General features: G+C 48.1%; 1 long non-coding RNA gene across 4 annotated transcripts; it reads right to left on the minus strand.

The window, feature by feature from the left end:
* Window positions 1–5286, minus strand: LOC116585506. Of its 4 annotated transcripts, none has more exons than XR_004283668.1 (4): window positions 5242–5280; window positions 3076–3288; window positions 1256–1346; window positions 1–941 (listed from the first exon to the last, which is right to left on the minus strand). It is a non-coding gene; the product is annotated as an uncharacterized LOC116585506 (long non-coding RNA). The 4 variants fall into 4 exon arrangements; XR_004283665.1 differs by having other exon boundaries at window positions 1256–1562; XR_004283667.1 differs by lacking the exon at window positions 3076–3288 and having other exon boundaries at window positions 5242–5286.
* Between the last annotated feature and the right edge of the window lie 13571 nt (window positions 5287–18857).

Raw genomic sequence — 18857 nt, forward strand, 5'->3', positions numbered from 1 at the left:
CCCTTGCTCTCATACCTCTCTCTCAATGGAAGCTTTGAGTCTATGGGGTTTCCATGTAAAAGCTGAGCCTTATACTTTATTCCCTGAGCCATTCTGTCAAGCTGAAAAGTTGGCCAGACCACCACATCCTTATCTGATCGTCATATGGAGGCCTTTGTCACATAGGTGTTCTCTGCATTCACTTCTGATCTCTCTTTCTGGGAAGATCTTGCCACATGCAGGCCACATAACCATAAGATGCTATTAAAAATCCATTTTCCCTCCTCTCCTCTTAGAGCCACAAGTTCATTAGGTACATGACCCGCCCCCGAGCTGCTGCTGCCAGGGCGCACCACTTTACAGAGATTGATCGATGGCCATTTTTGCAGCTTGCAGCTAAACAAATGCCCTGACCAGCCTTACAGTGCCATCTGATTGACTTGTCAATGAATGATGCCCCGACTGGCAGATGTGTCTTCTGACAGATCGGGCTTGCACTTACTGCTTTACCTAAATCAAGCTCTTTATTTTGTAATAACTTAATTCACAGATAGTTAAGAAGGCATAATACCAAGAGTGCCTATGTACACGTCGATATTTACCTTGTTTTTCCATTGGTGACATTTTACAACACAAAAATATAATCCACATCTAGGACTGCTTTATTTAAAAACAGATGGCTTTTGCCTTTATTTCTGGCTATCTGCACATCAAAATGATTTTGTGAGCTCGTCGGTGCCATGATATTTGAGCTTACTTTTGCATTAAGGCTAGTCATATTTTTTAAATTTTTGTTCATTTAATGATTTGTTCATTCAAAAAAAAATCTTCATTGCACACTTACAATTATGTCAGACAGTGCCCTTCACCGTGGCCATGAAAGATGTCGCTCTTCAAATCGCAGATACAGGTCACTGGTTTCTCTGATGTGGGGGGAAGCGGTGTTTGGCAAAGCTGCAGAGCTGACAGGAAGAGGGAGACAGGGAGAAATCCATTGAATTTATCAGCAAGGGCCACAGCAGTCTCAGCTGGGAAGCTAGGGGCTACTGCCAGATGACAGCACTGAAGAGACAGAGGAGGGATTGGGGGCCCCTCTCCGGCACCTCTGTGGTAATGACGGAGCCATGTGTGTATTTACTTATTTACACAGACAATACTTGTGTGGGGGGGAGACATTCCAAGGGTATGAGTCTCACAGGGAGAAGGTCCTCCCCAGTGTCCCATCTCCCAGATACCATCCCAGCAGCAAGGGCCACAGTATGAAGTCCGTACTCACCCCTTCAGAGAAGGCTCATGCAGACGCGAGCATGCCAGCTCCTACATCTGTCCTCAGCTGGGATGCACTCTACAACTGTCCCCAGAAGTTCCTGGAGAGAAGATGATGGTGGGCTTAGGAGCTCTGAGTGGCCAACAGGTCACAGGTGGGCTGGGGGTGGAGGTGATGGGCAAAATGGCAGCCACCTTCCACGTACAGATCAGATAAGAGGAAGCAGCCTGTTCCGTCTGAATGCTTGCCACGTGCAGAGCACTCCAGCCACTTCACTAAAGGGTGTCGCTGCAGGGAGACGGTGTCATTGTCCCCACTGGCAATGAAAGAAAAAAGCACTCACCTGAGACCATCCAGTGACAAGAGTCAGAGCCAAGAGTCCAGCCCTGCTCTGTTCATCTCCAAAGCCACACTTTTTTTTTTTAACTACAGCAAAATATACATAAAATTTACTATCTTAACCATCTTTAAGGTCTAATTCAGTAGCATGAAGTCCATTCATGTTATTCCACCATCGCCGCCATCCATCTCCAGAATTTGTACATCTTCCTAAACTCAAACTCTGTCCCCATTACCAGCAGCTCGCCATCCCCCCTCTGCAGACACCATCCAACTTGCCGTCTCTGTCTCTGCGGTCTCCAGGCACCCCATCTAAGTGGAGCCGTACATATTTGTGCTCTGCGACTGGCTTATTTCTCACTGAGCTCTCCCACCACATCCTCAGACCTCATTTCCGTTTTGCCAGTTGGTCCCAATTGGGTTCTGTGTAGTGAAGGGCTTCAGTTCAGAATCACACATGTACTTAGTGGCCGCATCTCTCTTGTCTCCTTTAATCTGGAATGGTCCCTCTTTAATATTCCAGGCCAGATCTTTTTTAGAACAGCTATTAAGCTGGGTTCATCTGATGATTACTCATGGTGAGCGTCTAATCCTGCATCTTTGATAGGAACATCCCAGAAGCAATGATGCATTCTGGTCACAGCATCCTATGGGTGCGTGAGATCTGTCTGTGGCTGATGTTAACTTTGATCACCTGATTAAAGTGGTGCTGGCCACATCCCTCTTTTGTCCATTTGTAATAAGTATTTTGTGGGGAGGGACTTGGAGATTTGTATATGTTCTGCTCTTCATCCAGCATTCATGCCAATGGACAGCTCTGTTCGACCAAATATCACTCTTGACCACAGCCAACTGGGTATTTGTAATTCCATCCTTCCTTCCACACTCATTAGTTGGCATCCTACCATAATAAAAAGCTTTTTCTTGTCCTTGTTTATTGGTTCACTTGTTCATTTCTATCTGTACGGACCCATGGATTCCAGTTTTACTCAATGTGTTATACAGTCTGGGGTTATTACCTTGCTCGGCATCACGTTGTCCCAGATTTGGCTGGTGGGCAGCCTTTCCGGATGGCTTTTGTATCCCGCAACATTTGTCTATCTGTCCTTGAGCACCTCCTTACTTTCTGACACGAGGAGGCGGTCTAGGCTTACTTCCTGCTTTTCCTGCTCCTGCCCTGGAATCTGCCATTTCTCCAAGAAGCTTTGATTCCCTTGTCTGGTATTTAAAAGTCACACTGAGTGCCAGATGTGCCCCCGCTTCCAGACCCTCCTGGGGTGCACTCAAGCTCCTTTCCTTCCCTTAATTGTCATTCCTTCTCTAGCCTTTCCCACTATCCTCCATATGTTACATGAGATCGGTCACTTCTCCACAGAACCACCCCCTGTCACCGCCAACACCTTAAACCCAGACACTTGCCCCTCATCCATTCTGGCTCTGACACCCGTACTGGTCCCCGGCCCCCTACTTCCATCTCAACAGATACTGACCTAGTATCTCAGTCTGCAAACCTCTGACCTGAGCTGTGCCTAAAGACCAGGTGGTTATGAACAGACGAGCCCTTCCTGACAAGGAACTGGCCAAAGGTGATAGTCACCACAAGGTGGTGACAGTGAAAAGATGGAATGGCTGATGCAGCGAGTCATCTCCACGTTATAGCCCCTGCCAGGCAGGCTGGGGGGCTTGGCCATCTCCAGGCTTGGCTAGAAGAGGAAACTGGGGTTACCTCCCAGACAGTGCCAGATCGCAGAGAGAGAGAGAGAGAGCAGGTTTGGGGGTCAAGCCAGCCCTCTGTATTCTCTTTGTTCATGCTTTCTGATCGTCTCCACACTCGCTCTGCCCTGGCCTCACTCCCAATCTGGCTTTTGTGTCTTGCTGTGGCTCTTGTGTTAGCCACTCTGCTGGCAGGCCACCTGTCTTTCTCATGCCTGCCCAGAACTTACTCTTCATACTCCCAGCAAGACCCCCTCACACACCCACCAGGTTGGATAAAGGGCCACTCTGCCATTTGCATGAGCTGTGGAAACTAACAGAAACTTATTTATAGTCCACAAGTTATTAATAGGCTGGGATCTTATTAATTCCATGCCCAGCACACATCTCCCCATAAACGCTTGGGCAAGGGTGGATGGAAACACAGTGAACATTATTGGATAAAACCCCCATAAAAGGAGTATTGTAATACATCATTCCACTTCCCCTCATTAAGTCTGTGCTGAGAACACCCTGTGGTTTGTAGCTGTAAACCAGTCCCATCTGATGTGGAGACCCAGAACCACTTCTGTACTTCCTTGGCCCAGCCTCACACCCCCAAGAAAGAACATGTTTGCACAGTCGACATCAATAAGCTGGTCCTTGACTATCCACAGAGCCTGTGGCCAGAGCCCTGACACAGAACTCCAGGGAGACAAGCCGGACCACACAGGGGGCTGCTGGCCCAAGCCAGTTCCAGGATGACATGGTCTTGAACCAAAATAAGCTTTAAGAAGGCCGGCTCTGCCCATTTCCCCATGCCCAAACCCTACTCCCGGAACTTGTCACCCGAGGGAGCTAAAAGGTGCTCCCTCTCCCACCAGAGCAGAAGAGAAAGGAAGGACAGCAAGAGAGGCACACGGGCCCCCAGGCCTGGAGTGCAGCCTAAGTGAACCCAGGGAAAGTCAGGCCAGAGCAAGTCCCATGCTGGGTTAGGAGGGAGGGGCAACATAAGAAATGGATAGGACTCTTCTAGGCCTTGCTCTCTATGCTAGCCTCCGAAGCTGAAAAGAAAGAGGAAGAAGATGCCCAGGCCTGCTCCAAGGGAGCAGAGCCAGCTCTGTGCCACAGTGATCTCATGGATAGACAGAGAGAGGTGATGGCCAAGGGCACTGGGCCTGTGCGTGGGCACCAGTGACACCACACTAGCTCTGTGGCCCAAGTGGGGCCCTAGAATTTTACCAGTTCCTATAGCATTCGTTCCTCTGGCGAGTGGGAGTATCTGTTGTGAGATCAGCCCCAGGGTAGAGTGAAGGGAGGTACAGGGGCCCAGGGAGGCAGGAACAGACCTTTTGAAAATCTGTTGGGGGTTGTTGTAAGAACCAGAAACAGGAGGTGTGGGGGGCACCTGGGGGAGCTCAGTGGGTTAAGTGTCCACCTTTGGATTTTGGCTCAGCTCATGATCTCAGGGTCCGGGGATCGAGCCCTGCATTGGGCTCCATGCTCAGCGAGGAGCCTGCTTTAGAGTCTCTCTCTCTCCCTTTCTCTCTCTCTGCCCTTGCCCCATGTGCTCTCTCTCTCTCTCATTCTCAATCTCTCTAAAAAGAAAAAAAGAAACAGTTCCCAGCGGCTATCTTGGGGATGGTTTTCAAGTGCCCCGATGCAGCACTGGCAATGGACTTGGGCTCCATCTGTTCGTGAGGAGTGATACAACCACATCCTCACGGAACAGGGTCACCTCAACTTCCACCTCTTTTTATTTTTTTTTGAAGATTTTATTTATTTATTTGACAGAGATCACAAGTAGGCAGGGGGGCAGGCAGAGAGAGAGGGGGAACCAGGCTCCCCACTGAGCAGAGAACCCGATGCAGGGCTCGATCCCAGGACCCTGGGACCATGACCTGAGCTGAAGGCAGAGGCTTAACCCACTGAGCCACCCAGGCATCCCAACTTCCACCTCTTACCTGGCAGCTTTTCTTGTTCCATGGGCTCTGAGGTGTGGCCCAAGTTGCCCAACTGGCCTGTGGGCAGCAGACCCGGAGTAAGGGCTTGTCTCCTTCAGGAGATTCCAGAAGCCTAGCCCAAGGCATGGGATTTATCTTGCAAGCAGGCTCCAAAAGACCTTGGGACAGGAGAGGGAGATGGAAAAGGTGGGGCATGGACAGGGCAGGGATACGCAGGAGAGGAGGCAGATCTGAGCGGGAAAGGGGATCAGAAGTGAGCTTACCTGCCAGAGAGGGTATGATGGGCACAGGGAAGGGAATCGAGAGGGCCTTGGAACCTGAAGCTCTACAGGAGGCAAGAAGCAATAGCTCTGGAGGGAAACCCACCTGGGTTAGACCACCATGTGGACCCCTATGTAGCTGAGTGAGCTAGCATCACTTGTCATGGAGCTCAGAGATGGCTGAGCTGAGGGCAGAGATGCAGGCCAGACTTCCATACTCCTCAGACACACCCTGTGCATCAGGCTGAAAGAGGGAGCCAGGAGATGACCTGTAAGACAGGTCAGGAGGGGTACCCCTTGGGTTTTCCTAGAGGAAAAGTGTCTGTCAGAGGAGACCTTCCTGGTGGGACAGCCAGGCTCCTTGGGTGATGTGCCCCAGCTCTGTCACTTCCTACTTCTGTGAACTACAGTAAGCAAGTCACTGGTCCACTAGGAACCTTAGTCTCCTTATCTACAATGCTGCATTAAAGACTACAGAGGATCTTTAAACGGAAACTGCTGGTATTCATTTCACTTGGGGCAGAGTAACCAAGGGGAAGACAGCACAGACCTGCAGAGAGATCAGGGCTCCAATCCCAGCTCTCCAAATGAGTAGCTAAGCAGCCAGAGACAGGCCTCTCAGCCTCTCTGTGGACCAAAGAGCTGGGACAATGCATGCAAGCCCCTTAGTACAGTCCTAGCATGTAGTAAGGGCCTAAAACATTGCTGCTACCTGCCAGTTCTGACCTCGCCTTCTATCTCACCCAGCTCTTGTCCCCAAATTTCCAGCCAAGTGTGGCCTGAAAGCTGTCTTTATAGGGTAGGACCCCAGTCCAACCACAGCACCTGTCTCATCAGTGCCACTTGCTATAAACAGACAAAGGCCATGTAAGCAAAAACCCACTCCCTGGTGGCCCCAAAGGCCACCGGCCTTGCAAGAGGCAGCTGGGGGGTGGCAGCCCATCTGGATGCAAATAATCACCAAAGCCAAGGGCAGGCAGAGCTGCAAGTGAGGGGCAGAAAGCCGGATGGCATCCATGTGGTGTCCCTAACTTCTGTCCTTTTCATCCTTTGTGGGGCCTGGCCAGCCCCAAGCCAGGGTCTTCCTTCTAACTGAGCTATGGGTCCTCTCCATGGGGAGCACCTTCCTCTTAGTGTCTGACCCCATGCAGGCCACACAGCGGGACTGGCACCAGTGCATACCCAGGCTCTTACACACCCGTCTCAGTTAAGCCCCTCACGGTCCTCATGTGACCAGTGCCATCACAGATAAAGAAACCGCCTCTCAGTCAACTGCGCTGCTGGAAGCCAAAAGCAGCAGAATCACACCTGACCTTTCACCCTGCACCACGCTGGAAACTCACTTCCGCCTGCCATCGAGTCCACCTTACCCTGCCCTCACCAGCGCCGAGCACGCCCCCAGCACCCCCCAAAAACAAAGCACATCTGTTGAATGATTCTCCCTCCAAATGGACACGGAGACCAGAGGCCAAACGGGTGATGTTTCTCTGGAGGAGGAGGGGGGTTGAGCAGGTGTCCCTCAGGGCTCCACAGGCCCCTTCCCAAGCACCAATTCATCACACCCTGAAAACCAGCCAAGAGGGCCGGGGTCTGACGCTCATGCTACGGCTGAAGAAACAGAGACTAGAGGGTAAGTAGCGCTCCTGAGCCTCACACCCTAAGGGGGTCACTGAGTGCATTCCTGGGGCTGGGGTCCTGACGCCGCACTCAGCCCCTCGGTGTGGGGAGGCCCACAGGTTGGCTGTCCCTTAAGAGCAGTCCCCAGACGCTGTCCCTTCGGTGTGGCCAGTGCCTTGGGTGGACATGGCACAGCCGTGGGGCTCACCGTGAGTCTGCTCAAGGAATGGACACACAGGGAAACAAAGAGATGATTTCCTAGGCTCCTTGAAGTTCTAGAAGCATAGTGTAGCTCCTAAATGCATGGACCCTGAAGCCACACTGCCTGGATTCGTGGCTGCCCCTCACCAGCTATGTGTTCTAAATGAGTCACTTCATTCTTCTGTACCTCAGTTTTCTCATCTGTAAAATGGGGATTCTTATAGTGCCTACCTCCAGTGGTAGTCATGAGGAGTCAGTGAGTCAGCATCTGTAGCCTTCTTAGAACATTTCCTGGCACAGAATGGGTTCTAGATAAGTGCTTTTTTGTTTGTTTGTTTGCTTCTTTATTTTTTAAGAGAGGGTGGAGGAAAGGGCAGAAGTTGGGGAGAGAGGAAATCTCAAGCAGACTGCCCGGTGAGCACAGAGCCCAATATAGGGCTGGATCTCACGACACTGAGATCATAACCTGAGCTGAAATCAAGAGTCAGATGCTTAACCAACTGAGCCACCCATGCACCCCCCAAATAAGTGTTTGTAAAATAAAATAAAATGAAATGAAAAAGATATATATGAACTTATAATTCTATAGCTATCTCAATTTATTTTTGGAACAAGTCATAGTTGTGTGTATCTTTAAAAATATGCATTTACTGGGCGCCTGGGTGGCTCAGTGGGTTAAGCCGCTGCCTTCGGCTCAGGTCATGATCTCAGGGTCCTGGGATCGAGTCCCGCATCGGGCTCTCTGCTCAGCAGGGAGCCTGCTTCCCTCTATCTCTCTCTGCCTGCCTCTCTGCCTACTTGTGATCTCTGTCTGTCAAATAAATAAATAAAATCTTTAAAAAATATATGCATTTACTAAGCTAGTATCTGATCAAACGGATAGAAGTATTGCCTCTTGGGGACACATGGGTGGCTCAGAGGGTTAAGCCTCTGCCTTCAGCTCAGGTCACAGTCTCAGGGTCCTGGGATCGAGCCCGCATTGGGCTCTCTGCTCAGCAGGGAGCCTCCTTCCCCTTCTCTTTCTGCCTGCCTCTCTGCCTACTTGTGATCTCTCTCCCTCTGTCAAATAAATAAATAAAATCTTTTAAAAAAAGGAGTATTACCTCTTGGTTGCTTGTGGGTGGATACATGTACATAACTCTAATTTATATTTGGTTTTAAATAAGAGATTGACGTCAGGCCTTGGGGGTGGGGAAGGGGTCTCCAATTAGTTTTGGCACTTGAGTCTCGTTGTTTTCTTTCTGTTTAAGGCAAGACGTCCCAAAGGGGGTAATTTTAAATGCCAAAGCTGCAAATGTTCTGTGTTGCTAGGGAAAAGCTCAAAGCAAGCTTCTCGGAAGCCCAAGGGTGAAGATAAAAGTGGAAATGACTAGTGGGTCACTAGATAGGCACCATTCCCAGGAGGGAGCCTGGACCTCGGAGCATGTCAGGGTGTGGTGAACCAGCCCCTCATGAGAGCAGAGGAAGGGCCCAGAAGGCCTTGCTGAGGGATGCGGCAGAGAGCAAAGGCGGCACACCTTCCCCCTATCCACATGTCATCCGTGCCCCTGGAACCAGGCCCCAGTGTCATGAATACGGTGTCACCCCTGTCTTCGGGGAACTACTTTTCAACGAGGGCTACAGATGCAGAAATGAAATAGGGTAACAGGACTCCCCAGGCACACCTTGGCCCCACGTTCAGTTCTGCGCATGGAAGGCTGGAGAAGATGTCCTCCACCAGGATCCACCGGGGAGGACATTATATTTCTTTGAAAGAAATATTTTGACTGAATGATTGGGATGGAGGGTGAGAGAGACCCTTAGCTCACATACAAATGAACAAGGATATGACTGACTAGCTCAGGGACAAGGAGACTGGGAGAGGAAGGTGTCTTCTCCCGGGGGGGAGGGGAGTCAGGACTAGATAAGAGACAAGGGAAGGCTGGGGACCACCGGGCCAAAGGGCCAGAGAGAGACACCCCGGAAGCAGGATAAACAAAGAGAACATGAGAGAAGGACATCTTTAGGGGTTTTATTGTGGGGAGCATGATGTAACCCCAGACCTCTGGCCCTCGTACCAGATCTTGAGTAAAGTGTGAAGAGACCACTACTGCTTATGTGTGAGTGGATGGTTTGGAGAACCCTTGGAGAGGCTGGGTTTTTTGTTTTTTTGTTTTTTGTTGTTGTTGTTGTTTTCACAAGTAGAGAGGGAGATAGAGAGAGAGAGGAGAAAGTAGGCTCCCTGCCTAGCAGAGAGCCTGATGTGGGACTCGATCCCAGGACCCTGAGATCATGACCTGAGCCGAAGGCAGAGGCTTAACCCACTGAGCAACCCAGGCAGCCCATTTTTGTTGTTTTTAGGTACTATCTACCATAAGCCAGCCATTAGTCTATGCCCTTCACACCACTGATGCATTTCAAACTCATGATGATTTTGTGAGCTTAGTCCTATTATTACTGCCCCCACTCACCCATTTTCCAGGTGAGAAAAATGAAGCACAAAGAGAACAAAGAACCTATCCCCAGGCTCATAGTTAGTGGGTAGCAGACCCAGGATCCAGCCCAGGCAGCCTGTAAGCTGGAGAGAAAGGACCCCAGCCTGGGCCCCACCTTCTAGAGGCCCCTTCTCTGCTCCTCCTCTGACCAGGCTTCTCCTGCAGGGCAAGGGCCAAGAGCATGCCCACTAGAACCCCACTCCTCTCTCCCCCATACTGCTGGACTGTGGCCTGGATACTCAGTGTGCCAGAATTCCCTCCCCAAGCAGCTCTGGCAGGTAAGACAGGGGTGCCCCCGAGCAAAGGATGCTGACAAGAATGGACACAGGGAGCTCCATGGGGGTCATTCCCTGCAACACACAGACAATGTGTCAGTCCACTCTGGCTGTCATCACAAGCTACCACACACCGGGGGCCTCAACAACAGTGATTTGCTTCCTCACAGCCCTGGAGGCTGGCAGTCCAAGGTCAGGATGCCGGTGAGGACCCTCTTCCTGGCTTGCTCACGGCTGACTTCTCCCTGACCGCTCACATTTGCCTCAGTGCCTCATTGAGGAAGACAGACATGAGGCTCTCCGGTGTCAGAGTGGCCCTCCTAGAAGGGCCCTCATCCTATCAGATCAGGACCCTACCAACCTTAGTCCCTTCCGGGGTTTAGGGCTTCAATGTATGAATTGGGAGTGGAGGGGGTAGGTGGTAGGGAATGGGGACAAAACATTCAGTCCATCACACTTACCAGGAAAAACATGGGAGTCTGGGGAGGTGGATGATTCAGGCTCAACACCCAGAAGCTGGTGCATGCTACTCAGGGTCTCATTTGGGGGAACAGGATCTGCACATGAACCAAGGGAGCGGACTCTGGAGCCTGAGAGCGGAACATCCCTGTAGGGACCACAGATACAGAAGAGTAAAGGCCTCCCCTCCACAGAGCTGCACAGGCTGCTGTTCAACAGCGCCACCTTGTGGTGAAGATGGGCAAGAACAATAGGTCCCTCTGCATCTGGTATTTCAAAAGCAGAACTAAGGCAGGCCCTGGGTTATTTTAAAAAAAAAAATCAAAAGCAAGGCATTAGGCTTTGTAACAAAAGAGTTTGAAGTTGGGGGGGTAGTATTCAAGTGATTAATCAGAAAAAAAAAAAATAGGACCAGATACGTACCCTAAGCTCTTGGGATGGGACCTATCAGTTCCACAAGATATGAATGCATCTGCCTAGCTGATAGGCAACTTCATATTAAAGTGTTTTTAGCCCTTCATACTGGCTACTCTTTTAGTCTAGTCCCAGCGCATAAGGGCAAAGACCCCCCTAAATATCCACAGAGCACAGGATGAGACTGTAGCAGTTCTCTCAGAAAATGCTTTTTTAAAAGCGAAAACCCGAGGCAGAGCCCTTGTTTAGGGTCTGTGATAAATTACCATGTTCAGATTTGTGGGAAGATTGGGATCTCTTAAAACCATACCAATAATCTGTTGAAATGTATGCTTTTCAAAAAAGTGATGGTTTGTAACTACGAGATACCACCATACACCTGTTAGAATGACCAAAATCTAAAACACCGACACCAGTTGCTGGCAAGCATGCGGAGCAATGGGAGTGCTCCCTCCTTGCTGGCAGGAATGCAAAATGATACCGCCCCTTTGGAAGACAGTCGGGCTGCTTCTTAAAAAACTAAACATAATCTTACTGTACAATCCAGCAACAGCACTCCCTAGGTATTCACCCAAAGGACTTGAAAACTTACATCCATGGAAAGACCTACATGTAGACATTTATAGCAGCTTTATTCATTATTGCCAAAACTTAGAAGCAACCAGGACATCCTTCAGTTGGGGCATGAATAAATAAACCAGGGTTCACCCAGACACTGGAATATCATTCAGGGCTATAAATAGGTGAGCTATCAAGCCATGGGAAGACACGGAGGGACCTTAAAGGCAGATTACTGCATGAAAGAAGCCAGTCTGGAAAGGCTACACACCATAGGATTCTGACTATATGACATTCTGGAAAAGGCAAAACCATGGAGACAGTAAAAAGAAGAGTGGTTTCCAGGGGTGGGGGTGGGGAGATGAGTAGGTGGAGGACAGAGGACTTTTAGGGCAGGGAAAAGACAGTGTGATATGATAGCGGTAGATATATGTCATTACACTTTTGTCCAAACCCATAGACTGCACAACACCAAGGGTGAACCCTGAGGTAAACCACAGACTTTGAATGACTGTGATGTCTAGGTCCATCCTTGGTCACGATGTCCCGCTCCAATGAGTGACACTGACAGTGGAGAGGCTGTGTGTGAGGGAGGTCAGAGGACATGTAGTAAATCTCTGTACCTACCTCTCAGTTTTGTTGTGGACCTAAAACTGCTGTAAAAAAAATAAGGTCTTATTCTCTTACACCATACACAAAGATAAATGCAAAATGGATGAAAGACCTCAATGTGAGACAGGAATCCATCAGAATCCTAGAGGAGAACACAGGCAATAACTTTTTCAACATAGCCACAGCAACTTCTTTCAAGACATATCTCCAAAGGCAAAGAAAACAAAAGCAAATATGAACTTTTGGGACTTCATCAAGATAAAAAGCTTCTGCACAGCAAAGGAAACAGTCAACAAAATAAAGAGGCAACCCACGGAGTGGGAGAAGATATTTGCAAATGACACTACAGACAAGAGGCTGATAGTCAAGATCCATAAAGAACTTATCAAACTCAACACCTAAAAAACATATAATCAAGTCAGAAAATGGGCAGAGGATATGAGCAGACACTTCTCCAAAGAAGACCTACAAATGGCTAACAGACACATGAAAAATGTTCATCATTACTAGCCATCAGGGAGATTCAAATCAAAACCACATTAAGATAACACCTTACACCAGTTAGAATGGCCAGAATTAACAAGGCAAGAAAAAACAAATGTTGTTGAGGATGTGGAGAAAGCAGGAATCCTCTTACACTGTTGGTGGGAATGTAAGTTGGTGCAACCACTTTGGAAAACAGTGTGAAGATTCTTCAAAAAATCAAAAATAGGGCTACCCTATGATGCTGCAATTGGTATTTACCCCAACGATACAGATTTAGGGGAAAGAAGGGCCATATGGACCTCAATGTTCATAGCAGCAATGGCCACAATTGCCAAACTGTGGAAAGAGCCAAGATGCCCTTCAGCAGATGAATGGATAAAGAAGATGTGGTTCATACATACAATGGAGTATTGTGCCTCCATCAGAAAGGATGAATACCCAATTTTAGCACCAACATGGATGGGACTGGAGGAGATTATGCTGAGTGAAATGTGTCAACAGAGAGAGTCAATTATCATACAGTTTCACTTACTTGTGGGGCATAAGGAATAGCATGGAGGACATGGGGAGAAACAAAGGAAAAGGGAAGGGGGCTGGAATCAGAGGGGGAGAAGAACCATGAGAGACTGTGGACTCTGAGAAATAAAGTGAGGGTTTTAGAGGGGAGAGGGGTTGGGGGATGGATTGGCCCAGCAGTGGGTATTAAGGAGGGCACAGATTGCATGGAGCACTGGGTGTTATACGCAAACAATGAATCATGGAGCACTACATCAAAAACTAATGACATACTCTATGGTGACTAACATAACACACACCAAAAAAATTAAGGTATTTTTTTTTAAAGTAGTAGAAACGTGAAATCATTGAGTTTTTTAAGAATCAAGAGCTGGGACTCTGTGTCAGAAGAGGAAATATATTCTTTACCAGTCACTCACTTTATTTTGTGCAATCCACCGTTTCTCAGACATCGTGTCCTGCCTGTCATCCCCTCTCACAATTAATGAAATGGAGGGTCAGAGAGGTGCCAGGGAATCGTCCGGGGTCAGAGAGTAAGGAATGGTAGCTGCAGGATTCCAGCCTGGTCTTGCCACTGCTCTGCTGCTTGCTCTTAAGAGGAGGTGAAGCGTGCAGCAGGTGTTGGGGAAGGTCTGAAAGCTGATCTCAGATACCTGCTAGGAAGCCAATGGCTTATTGGACACCTCGAGTCCAGATTCAGGAACACAGACGCCATGCTCAGCCCTAATCCTGTCTACAGACAGCTGTCAGAGAATGTTTTCTGTCCGGTCGCAGGGATTTGTGTACAAGACACATGAATTCAGGACAAAACTGCACCCCATGCGTCAGAGTCTGCAGGCAGCTCTAGAACAGAACCACCAACACTTCGTACCATGTCTCCTGCAGCCCCCAAGCTGACACATGGGTGCAGCTCACGGCCCGAACAGGACAGCACTAAGGAAGCACTTCCATGACTGTCACAAATGGAAACCTCAATCTCTCCCTCTGGAAATAAACCTCAGCCCTTAGGTGACACCAAATCCACCGGCAGGGACTCCATGACCTTGGCCAGGCTCCCACTGAGCTCACTGAGACATTCACAGCATCATCAAAAGGACAGACACTTAGGTGCCTGTAAAGCTTCCTGGGGCTGGGGAAGAGACAAACTTTGGCAGTGGTGGCATTTTATTAGACAACTGGCCCTCTACAGTAAAAATAACCTTTGTATTTTGCAGCCAGATCTTGTTTTTTCCAAATTACATTTGCCTTTCATTAAACAGTCCAATCCAGAAGAGTCTTCCCTTTGATCACGGAGTGGAAAAATTCTTGGTGGCTTTCTCCCAGAACTGGGACCCACCCACTCATGAGTCCCAAGGGCCCCATATGCCCTGATCAGGTGATTTTGCTGCCTTCATGGGACAGCACATCATCTCAGGAGGTCTAGGCACGCAGCTCAGTGCTGGCCACTCACTCAAAGGAGGGGGGAGGAGGAGAAACACTCCTGAGACCGATTATTTTGTTGCAGTTTTATAACTGACCTTTTTTGCTATTTTAAATGAACTGCTCAGAGCAAAAGAAGGAAAACTTTTCCATTATTGCTTGAGAAACTCATGAATGTGTCATGTCAAGATTCCCAGGCATGTCATCAGCAGGAATGGCACAGTGGAGACAGCCTGGGGCACCAGAGTCAGGAACAGAGCTCCCCTCTTCCACTAGGTCTGGGAGGTAGGGAGAGGCCAGGCAACTCTCGTTCCTCTCTCCCTTCTCTCTGAGGGGCACCAGCTCCCCCCTTCTTCACTGAAGGATACAAGACCAATTTCAAACCTGGAGACACGTGTTTCCTGCCCCAGCTCCCCCTTTGGTTGGTAACAGATTCTACATAATTCCAGTTTCCTGTTCAGGATTCCAAATTAACTGATGTAGCTACCCAACCCTCCAGGAGGGGGACCACAACTCCTGGCTCTTTTAAGTGTGGGCTATACGGATGACATCCTCCAAAGAGGGGGTATGAGAACAGAGGGAAAGGGTAACCTGACAGAGGAGAAACCCGAGTCTACCTTGGCCGGGCAGTCAAGGTCAACAACAACGGCGAGAAGTCATGTTGACGGTATGTTCCCCTGACATGATGTGACGTGTGTGGCATGTGACCTCTGTGCTCTTCATCCCCAAAACTACCACCTCCTTTTACTCATTAGAAAAATAACAGACACATTCCAGTGCAGGTACATTCTACCAAATCCCTGACCAGTACTCCTTAAACTGTCAAGGTCACGAGAAACCGGATGGAAAAGAAAAGTCTGAGAAACTGTCACAGACAAGAGGAGCCCAAAAAGACACGGTCCCTAACGGCTCTGCGGAGTCCTGAGTGGGATCCTGGAATAGACAAAGGGCATTAGGTAAAAACTAAAGAGATCTGAGTTAATATTAGTTAGTAATAACATATCAATATTTGTTCATTAGTTGTGACAATTGTCCCACACCAATAAAAGCTGTTCATAATAGAGTTAGCTGGGTGTGGAATATGTGAAAACTCTTTGTATTGCTTTTACAATTTTTCTGCTGATCTAAAACTGCCAATTCAAAGTTTATTTTAAAATATGAATGGTTTTAGTTTTACCTTTTATTTTCCTTGTTTGCCTCCCTCCATCACCTTCTTGCCAGCCTCAGCTTCTGGGCTGATCTTACAGTCTCCTTATGGACTTCTATGCTTATCTGTTTGGCTTCCCCCCCCTTAGAAATATCTCTACAATTTTAGTCCATCAAGCCAGTCATTGATCCAAAGATGGACACACAGGTATGGCTCAGTCTTCCTCGGGCATTCTTTTTTTTTTTTTTTTTAAGATTAAAAACAATAATAATGACAGACAGAGATCACAAGTAGGCAGAGAGAGAGAGAGAGAGGAAGAGGAAGCAGGCTCCCTGCTGAGCAGAGAGCCTGATGCGGGGCTCAATCCCAGGACCCTGGGATCATGACCTGAGCCAAAGGCAGAGGCTTTAACCCACTGAGCCACCCAGGAGCCCCTCTTTTTTTTTTTTTTTTAGATAATTATTTACTGAGAAGGAGAGTGCATGTGAGTCAGGGAGGGGGGAGGAGAGGCAAAGGGCACGGGAGAGAAGCAGACTCCACTGAGCATGGAGCCCCACATGGGGCTCGATCTCATGACCCTGAGATCATGACCTGAGCAGAAATCAACAGTCAGACGTTTAGCTGACTGAGCCACCCAGGTGCCCCTTCATCAGGCATTCTTAAGGGAGTTCCCAAGGGTTTGGGGCCAACACCCCGTTCAGTGCTTACTGCATAGGGTCCTGGGCTTAAGTCAGAGACTTCAGAAGGGGCTGAGATTCTCCTCCACTGGTTCCTACTGGAATCTGTGAGCGGTAAATTATTAATAATAATAATGTTTAGGACTTATGTACTGCTAATATCCTGTGGACTGCTTTGAAAGACAGAAGATACAGAAGCCTCAAGACCTATCTATTATAAATCTGCCTAACTTGCCTATTAACATAGAAATGGAATCACACAGTATGGGCATGTTCTCAAAGCTCATGCATGTTGTGTATCATCGATCAGTACCTTCTTTTTAGTGCCGGATAATATTCCACTGTGTGGATACATCACATTTTATTTCTGCATTTTATTTCTGCATCAGCAGATGGACTCTTGGGTTAGTCCGACTTTTTCCTATTACGAATAATACTTCCTTGAACATTTGTGTACTGTACACGTTTTCGTGGGGATACACGTTCCTGTTTCTCTTGGGTATATACCTACGAGTGGGATTGCTGGATCTTAGGGTAACTCTCAGTTTAACCATTTCAGGAGCTGCCAGACCGTTTTCCAAAGTCTACTCCCACTAGCCGTCTATCAGGGTTCTCTGCACCTTCTTCCCAAGGTGTGTTTTGATCCATCTTTGATCACAGCCATCCTAGTGGGTATGAAGTCACTGGGGCTTTGATTTGCATTGTGCTGACAACCAATGACATCGAGCGTCTTTGGATGTGCTTATTGGCCATGTGGACATCTTCTTCGGAGAGCTGTCTATTCAAAACACTTTGTGCCCATTTTTTAATTGGCTTGTCATTTCATTATGGAGTTGTGATAGTTCATGTGGGGCATATTTATGTAAGCTATCCCAAATTATTTTGCAATAAGATGGGATCTAAATTAACATATTTAGAAATAAAATTCATACTCTGTTAATAATCTTTTTTTTTTCCCAATTCACTCAGAAGCCCTGAATTTTGACAATGAATCTTCCTGTGTAGAAATTTTAGGAGCGTGGCACCTGGGTGCTCAGTGGGTTAAGCCTCTGCATTCAGCTCAGGTCATGATCTCAGGGTCCGGGGATTGAGCCCTGCATCAGGCTCTCTGCTCAGCAGGGAGCCTGCTTCCTCCTCTCTCTCTGCCTGCCTCTCTGCCTGCTTGTGATCTCTGTCTGTCAAATACATAAATAAAATCTTTAAAAAAAATGTTAGGAGCAGTAAATAAATAAAAGATCCTGATGATCTAGCAACTTAGCCATCTATCAAATATTGGTAGCAAACATCATTCTTCAAAATGATGCTTTGGAAGAAGGGCAGTACATAAACAGATTTCATCCTGGAAAAAACCCACTAAAATTTTTCAAAATATTATAATAACAGCAGATTATCATGTCATCAAGGAAACTCTAGGTGCTCCAAGTTGAGGAAGTGGCCTGGGACGGGTGGTGAGTGCAAGTTCATTTTTTAAAGTTGTTCTTTGTGTTCCCCCAGGGCAGACCTGTGTCTTACTTCATTTTTAGCCCCAGTGCTGATACTGTGTCTGACATCCAATAAATATTTACTGAATACTGGTCAGCTCTAAGGCAGGTGAGCCGTTGGGCTATCTCCCGCTTTAAGATTTACATTTCAGTATATTTCTAATCTCAAATGATTTTAACTCTGAAAACATATTAATATTTCCATAACATTTTTAATGGTCGCCAAGTTGACCAGGTATGTGCCACTTCTGGACTGTGGAACTAGTGAGTGAGGAAGTAAATTCCCTCCTTGTCAGCTGCACAGGATCCGTGCTGGCCTTCCACTCCCCACCCATAGCACTGGAGTTGCATGGCTAGATCCAGGCATCTCTTCCTTGCCCAGAAGAGTGGCAGGAGGGCTCAGCTCATGGGACTCTGTATACTTCTCTGCCACAAAGCCTCATCATTGCTCAGTGCAAGGGCTTTCATGATTTAATGCCCTTTATCTTTTTCTAGGGATTTATTGCTGAACAACAAAATGCCCCTGGAACCCAGTGATGTTATTATCATATCACATTCTGTGAATGAGGAATGGAGCAGGACACACATGGTGGACTCTTCTGCCCCTTGTGGCATCCACTAAAGTCAGTGGTAATCAGCCTAGGTGGGCTGGTCTAGAGCATCTGAAATGGCTTTAGTTATACATCTGGTGATCTTGGAGGCTCGGGGCTGGCTGGATGGCTGGGCTCAGTTAGGATCACAAATCAGAGTGCCTAAACGTGGCCTCTCCAATTTGGGACAATCAGGATAGTCAATTTGTTGCAAGGCAGCTCAGAGCTCCCAGAGACCAACTTCCATGAGAGAGGGCATGGAAACCACTATTCTCTTTAGGCCCAGGCCCAGAAACTGACAGGACACTGCTTCTGCTATACTCTCCTGGCCGGTCAGAGGCTCACCCAGAGGTATCAGCCCAGCTCTGGATGGAAGCAATGCCCAAGCATTCAGAACCACCTTTAACCCACTACAGCCCCCAGTTCCCAC

Source organism: Mustela erminea, chromosome 3 (assembly GCF_009829155.1).
Source record: "Mustela erminea isolate mMusErm1 chromosome 3, mMusErm1.Pri, whole genome shotgun sequence".
Lineage (NCBI taxonomy): Eukaryota > Metazoa > Chordata > Mammalia > Carnivora > Mustelidae > Mustela > Mustela erminea.